The sequence below is a fragment of the Falco punctatus genome (assembly GCF_963210335.1).
Source record: "Falco punctatus genome assembly, chromosome: 6".
In the NCBI taxonomy this organism is placed as follows: Eukaryota; Metazoa; Chordata; class Aves; order Falconiformes; family Falconidae; genus Falco; species Falco punctatus.
In genome coordinates this window covers 83,834,360-83,840,359 of record NC_137585.1, presented here as the reverse complement: position 1 = coordinate 83,840,359, position 6,000 = coordinate 83,834,360, and positions in this window count along the sequence as shown.

The following is a 6,000-nucleotide window of genomic DNA, read 5'->3' as shown; positions in this document are numbered from 1 at the left end:
TGATTTCAGAATCTTCAGAAGCCTCACACAGGAAAAAAAACCAGGTTTTTCACTCTTTGAAAAACAAAACAACCTTTTGTCAACAGCAGCCTGTAATTATTTTTTTTTTCTTCTTGCTATATCTCTCTCTTCTTACCAGCTTGGTTTGATTTGCAGTCCTAACATCCTGATAAATGCAATAAAGATATTTCAGACAGAATATATGTACAGTGTCAAAATATAACTTCAGTCAATTTCTCTGTATTCTGAACTGCATTCCCCAATCATAGTATGCAAAATGTGCTGGAGAACAGCTGTAGAAAACCCTTGTGTAAATTTTGATTATGGTGAAGTCTGTTTCTGTTCAGTAATGCACTCACATGGAGTACAATGCATGATCAATGATGAAGCTGACTAAAGGACAATGATGAAACATCTTGAGGAAATAGATTTTATCCTTTTAAACTGGCTTTCCACTAAGCTGAGACATTAAGATCATCTCTGAATCTTATTATCTTATCTCCAGCATAATTAGTGTTAAAACATCATGTTCAAAAACAGTTGTGTTGGGGGAGGGATTCATCCCAGAAAAACTAGAGGTGTTAAGTAGTTCCATATTTTCCTATGTGATTTTATATTAAAACTTTCTACACAAAAGGAATGCTGTCTTCTATCAACTAGGAAGTTCAAAGATCCTCTGACAAAAGGCAAACAATTTTAAAGTTTTCTTTTATTGTATCATTAGCTTATCTTATATTTCTGAAAGTTGCAGAACACATTATCTACTCATACAATCATTATTGGAGTGGCTGATTTATTAATAATGATTGGAAGATGTAGAACCAGCATCAATAATATAATTGTCGTTCCATTTCCTAGCACAGTATCGACTTACACTGAGCAAGATGTGCATACTGTTATGTTGTTCTTTTATCATGTCATTATGAACATCTTTTGGATACTTCACTCTTTTCAGACAGTTAATGTTTGATCCTGACCTATTTTCCAATCTCATTTAGGCAAAAGAGTTCAGTCACTCAGGGAATGCTTTCTTCATGGAAATAAACACTGAGTTGTCTATCAGGTGAAGGAGCTTTTAAAAACAGACATCTCAAGGAAAAGGAAATTACCTGCCCAGCTGTTTCATGTAACAGAGAGAGTGGAGAATGCAAAAGAGAGATGGGAGAGCAGGGATCAGATTCATAGGAAAGCAAAAAGCTGTGAGAGCTGTAAGAAAGGCAGGACTGTAGAACAATACAAGGAGCTTGTTGCAGTAAAAAAGAAGGAAGCCATCAAAAGCTTGAAAATCAGCTGTTTTCAATGTTAGCATACTGGTTGCACTGCTGTGAATTTACTGGAGTCTTAAAAACAGGGTCCTTAAGGACAGTTTATAGTTTGTAGCTTTCTTACTCTGCTAATGACCCCTTCAAGTTCCCATGACCTGATTCGGGACACTGAGACAAGCAATGCTTCTGAACTGAAAAAGGAAGCACTCACAATACTCATAAGTGAGCAGCTTTGACTTGCCACAAGGTATGGCCAACAATGAGAAGAAAAAAACCCCTGATAAATAACAGTAGTTTGGAATGAGAAGAAACATACAGGGAAGCCAGAAAATAGGAGACAACCAAAGTTTTTACAGTGGGGAACAGTGTCTACTTTAGAGAAAAAGTAACCAGAACTTCTAAGAGTTTAGATACTTTGAGAAAAGTTATACACGGAAATTTAATTCCTCCCAACACTCAGGTATTTGATTATTTTTACAGAAATAAAAGATTTGTACCCATCTGTCTTAGACAGCTAGTAATAAAAGAAAAAGATGTTCAGATCTAGTCAGGCTGTTCAAACCCAAACTTTATCTGTCTTTGAAAGAAATAACAGATATTTTATGACTGTTTTGTGCCTTATGTAGAATCAGTGTCATCGTCCTTGTACACTGCTCCTCTATTTGTGTTGAAAAGATGTGAAAACCTGAATGGAAAAAGTTATTCCTAGATGTGATTTATGCAGGTCAGGGTTTAAGTAAATTCTGTGTCAAATTTTACACTGATTTACAGTGCTTTGAATGTTAAAAGCTCAATGGGATCTGTCTAAAATCCAGACATTAGTTTTGGGGAAGCTCTCAAGTATTGCTTTGCTTTTGAAGTGGTGTTATGCCTTTACTCAAATCCTCCAAGGCAGGTGTACGGGATTTTGTTCTCTAGGCATTAGGAAAATTGAAAAATTTTGTTGCTATAGCTACACAACTTTCACAATCAAATATTTATTTATGAAAGTTGCTAATTTTACCTCCCTGTGGAAGCGTAACTTGCTCTCTGCAATTAGTAACACACCTTGCTTCACATACATGAATCCTAAAGCAAGTGACAGGTTTCTGTGGTTTAAGCCTTTGCTGCTGGTGGCCAGCAGTCACTCGTTTGGTGTCTAATATATTTAGTATATTCTACCAGTCATATCAAGTTTTTACCAACACAAGCCATTCTTGTCTGCAAAAAAGCAGATTTTAAATTCTTTCTTATTTTGTATTTACAACCAAATGCAACTTTATTACTCCATTCATATTCTTTTACTTGTAGTTAACATACTGGTTACTAGTTCTTCAGAAACATGCATTTCAGGCAAATTATGCACGTGCTGTCCTTCTGGAAACCTATGTTTAGTCATCAGGCCATAAAAATGTTCATTGCTATCATGTCTGAAAGAACACAAAATGTATATTTATCCCAGTCTCATGAAGGTAACTAAGTGGTTACACACAATAGAGAAAAAAAAAACCCACCCTCTAAGCCTTTCCTTTCTAATGATTAAATTATCCACTTTAGTGGCAAAAATTCTTCAGACAAGGCTTTTTACTAATCATGACCTCTTTAAATAAAATAAAACAAAACAGCAAACATGGGTAAGTGCTGGGATGCCAGTAAGCCAAAATTATTACTTTCCTCATGAAAAACCTACTAGACTAAATTTTCAGAATCTGGAGGGAAAGGAGAGATGCTATATCATAACATCAGTCTAAAGGCCTCTTTATTCTAATACTGACTCTACAGAAGGGGCGGGGGGGAACCCAAACCTGTAGTGGCTTCTTTAAAAAGGAAGAACAACACAATAAATATAGTATCTTAAGGCAGAATTCAAAATGGACATATATCTTGCTTATCTACTAACAGCATTAACTTTATAATCAGCTGTCAACCTTAAATGTTCTTTTATTTTGCTACAGAGAATTCATATCTACAGTTACTGTAAGAAGAGAATTGAGGTATCTGAAATACCTCTAGCTTGTTAGCCTCAAAAAGCTCTCTCGTGTCCCAAATCTGCCAGTAAAACTCTTCCACGGCTGCTGTCTTCTGACATAGTTGACACTAATGGCCCAGTCAACTCCTCTTACCAAACAAACTAGTATAAATAAATTAGCAAGCAGTGCGTCCACTTGGAGCTGCAAAAGGGCAGTGGCAGAATCCAGGTCTGTTGAGTTGCTGATGGAGACCTGCACCAGCAGCTACGGTGCAGTGCTCCCTTGCAGTGCTGCAGTGTGACCCCTGCCTGCTCTGTGACCGAGTGTGCTGGGAACAGCTGGTCAGCCTGGCAGTCAGCTGCTCCTCATGCTCAGGAGGGGAAGGAGTCCACCCACTGGGGCCCTGCTGTCACTGGAACCTTGCTGGAAGGTCGGGATACGGCCTTACCCATGCATCTGACCTGCCACCCCCTCTCTGCCGTCTACTCCTTCAGTTCGACAGCTTGGGAATGAAAAAGCTTTGGAGATCTGCAAATATAATTCTGCAGCAATAGCATAGCTGAAGGACTAGGTTTGGAAATCCTGTTATTCCAAAACCTCTGCAGCAGCTCAAAATCTTCATGTTATAAATTCAGCACTTAATTTAATTATTAATACATGAAATTTTTTAACATGTCCTTACATGAAAATCAGCCTGGGCAAATCCTGCCAAGTGAGATACTGGTACTTTAAGATAAAGTCTGTACTAGGCGAAATAATCCTTACTTCGAGCAGCTTGCGGGAGATAGCTTGGTCAGGTCAGGAACAGCAGCTACAGCAATTCTTAGATTTTTCAATTTAAAAGAACTATAGACTATTGGTTCTACATACACTAACGTAAAAATAGTATCAAAAGGAATGCAGTGGAGATTGAACAATGTCTAATGTCTGAGCATCGTGGTAGGTATTTTAAAGTTCCCGTTGCCCTGATATCTCAGCACATGGCCAACAGCTACTGGGTGCAATGCTACTTGTTTGACATTTGATGTTTCTGAGTGCTGATAAAAATAGCAGTTCCTTGGTTCAGAAGAAAAGACCATCTGTCTGTGATGGTGAGTCAGAGGATGACACATACCAGTCAGCTGAAGTACTGGAGGTGGGAACCTAATTGAGTTGTGCCTAACTGTGAGAATTGAATTGACAATCAAAAGCCTAAAAATGCATGGCCCCGACAGGGTCTGAGGGAGAAAAAGGTAGCCAAGATGAATTAGTGAAGACAAGTACACCAACCAAAATCAGCATCAAAGAAGGGGAGGAATGGGAGTCCTTCTCTCCCTCTCTCAATCAAAAAAAAAAAAAAAAAAAAAAAAAGTGAAATTGTAGATGTGGCGCCTGTGTGAGGCTGGGATCCCCACTGCTGTCCTGAGGTTCAGTGGCTAAATTGACTGATTAAAATGGACAGAGGAGAAGAAGGGAGATTGGGACAGGGCGAGCAGAAAGATAATAGTTTCCTAGGAAGGTTGGCTAGTGCTTACTAGTATTTATGCTTCTAAGAGAAATGGGAGCATTTGGGGTAACGACAAATCTCCCTGTAATATTTATTGACAGTCCACAGAAGCACATAAAAAGATAACACAGCTAAAGTTCTTGGCTTTTTAGTACAGACATTTTCTTGCCTCCCTTTTGAAACTGGTAAGGAAAATGTTAAGATTACAGTCTCTAGTAAAGCTGCATTTAGAGTCGGGACTGGGATGATATTACACTAATTGTAGCACTGGAGGCAGAAGAACTGATCAGCACAGACTTGGAGAAGCAATTATCCTTGTGAGCAGCAGCACCTATTTTGATAGTAAGGGGGCTGGGGGAATTAAGTACAGTAAACATAGTCTAAAAATACTCCCAAACTACATTACAGAGCTCAATGAAAGTGCCTGAACCTCATACCTACGCCTGGGCTTTAGGTTTCTTGAAAGGTTCCTGTGTGCCTATGTTCCTATAGTCACTGCAGGTCCCAACCTGATCTCAGGCTCTATTGCTGCTAGGAGCTATTTGGCCATGAAGCAGGTGCCCCAAGAATGCAAAACTTATATTCCATATTAGATTATGCTGGAATACATTACACTAATTTTTTAGCTTCACATGAGGAGGAGGACTAAACTATCTATATGATGAATGAAACAAAACCACTCACATGCAGTCCCTTGCCATCAAAAATAACTGCAGCTTTCTAGAAATGCAGCTTTCCCCACTCCACTTTCCAAACAAGCAGTGATGGGCAAAAATCTGAAACAATCACAGATTTTTGATTTTACATATCTCTTTTCATGCCATTAATACTGAAAAAGGCAATAAAATTTGAACGTAAGGTCTAACTAGGAGTTGGATTATTTTAATAGAAAAATTATTTATTTATAATTAAAAATTGAACTGCCTTTAAAAAATACATTGTCGGCATTTCTCTCTACTTTGATTAGTCTTAACAGACCTAAAAAATAAATGCAAAAAGGAAAATAATTGTAAAGTACATTGAAAGATCCTACCCAAAGTTCAACCCTTTGGTGAATATTTTTATTAACTACTTGAATATATTCAAATTAATACTCGGTGGCAGTATGTACATTTTGAGAATGTCCTTTGGTTTCTTACCATATCAAAATTTTGTTCCGCAGGTTTTAGACATACACTAGAAAATACCTGGGCACCTGATTTTGTTAAATGTTTAGGCAGATCCACTGAATTCAGGAATGTGTTTGTGTATCTTGTTTTGCTACAGGAATGTTAGCTCTGATAATGACAAAAAGGTTTTT